Raw genomic sequence first — 1,403 nt, forward strand, 5'->3', positions numbered from 1 at the left:
TACACACACACATAATAGCCTGTGTATATCTACCTGTGAGCTTTGCATTAACATTTCTCTTTCAATTTTGAGACAAAGTATCACAATTGCTTGATTTTACTGTGATGGTTATTAACCAGATGGCTTGCTGTTCCCATATAAACACAAACACTTGAGAGGTGAATGTGAACAGTCTGGACTCGCACAGCCTGGCCTGGTTAGAAGAAACAATGCTGTAGTGAAGCCTGGTCTGATGGTTGTGTAAGTTTTCAACAAATACAGATGCAGAATGCAACGTGTAACAAACTTACACATCATTAGGTCAAAAACGTTCAGCGAAGGGATATCTTTGTCTTATTTTCTAATCAACAAAGCACAATCTAAATATTGTGGGGGGAGCAGTGTAACCTTTTAAAAAACCCACTGGGGTCCGGCCATCCACTGGAACCAGTGATCTTATCATCAAAGGTTTTTTTTTCTTTCATTGTTGGTTTTCTCCTTGTTTGCACTGTGAAGTTTAGAATGGTGGATGTATCACTACAACACCTCAGCCTTGTCTCACAGGTGAACTTCCCCCTTCTCAGCATCCGATGACCAGGCAAATCATCTACAGACTTTACCCTTATAGCATTAGAACCCCCCCTCCCTTTTAATACATGAAAGCCTGAGTCAAAATAACAAGTTAACCAGAAGCTACCTAGTATTCCTCATGCAAACAGAGTAAGGGGAGATAGTGAAAGTTGAGGCAAGATCTGAGAGGTTGCCCAGGATATTACCACCACAGAGATATATGTTTGTTATTATGTAATAAATTTATAATTAAAACATGAACTGCATCAAAGTCTTGTTCCTGCTAATTAAGGGTCTCAGTGGTAACATTTTATTCCAGTGATTTATTTTTGAGGAAATGCCACACAAAACAGTCAAATATAAATACAATATGTATATACACATAGAGTGGTGTGAAAAAGTGTTTCCCCCCTTCCTCATTTCCTGTTCCTTTGCATGTTTGTCACACTTAAGTATTTTGGAACATCAAACCAATTTAAAAATTTGGAAATGAAGGTGTTTATTATTAAAGGTAAAAAGGGTTATAAAGCCATTTCCAAAGCTTTGGGAATCCAGCGAACCACAGTGAGAGCCATTATCCACAAATGGCGAAGACATGGAACAGTGTTGAACCTTCCCAGGAGTGGCCGGCCGCCCAAAATTACCCCAAGAGCGCAACGACGACTCATCCAAGAGGTCACAAAAGACCCCACAACAAAGTCCAAAGAACTGCAGGCCTCACTTGCCTCAGTTAAGGTCAGCGTTCATGCCTCCACCATCAGGAAAAGATGCCATGCAGGCAAAAATGGCCTGCATGGCAGAGTTCCAAGGAGAAAACCACTGCTGAGCAAAAAGAACATCAAAGCTCGTCTCAA

At 40.6% G+C, this 1,403-nt stretch overlaps 1 protein-coding gene across 1 annotated transcript in view; it reads right to left on the minus strand.

The window, feature by feature from the left end:
• Positions 1-1,403, minus strand: part of LOC117949594 (ADP-ribosylation factor 5) — a 31,157-nt gene that overhangs the window by 6,741 nt on the left and 23,013 nt on the right. The gene's annotated exons all lie outside the window — the stretch shown is intronic.

The sequence above is a fragment of the Etheostoma cragini genome, chromosome 8 (assembly GCF_013103735.1).
Source record: "Etheostoma cragini isolate CJK2018 chromosome 8, CSU_Ecrag_1.0, whole genome shotgun sequence".
NCBI lineage: Eukaryota > Metazoa > Chordata > Actinopteri > Perciformes > Percidae > Etheostoma > Etheostoma cragini.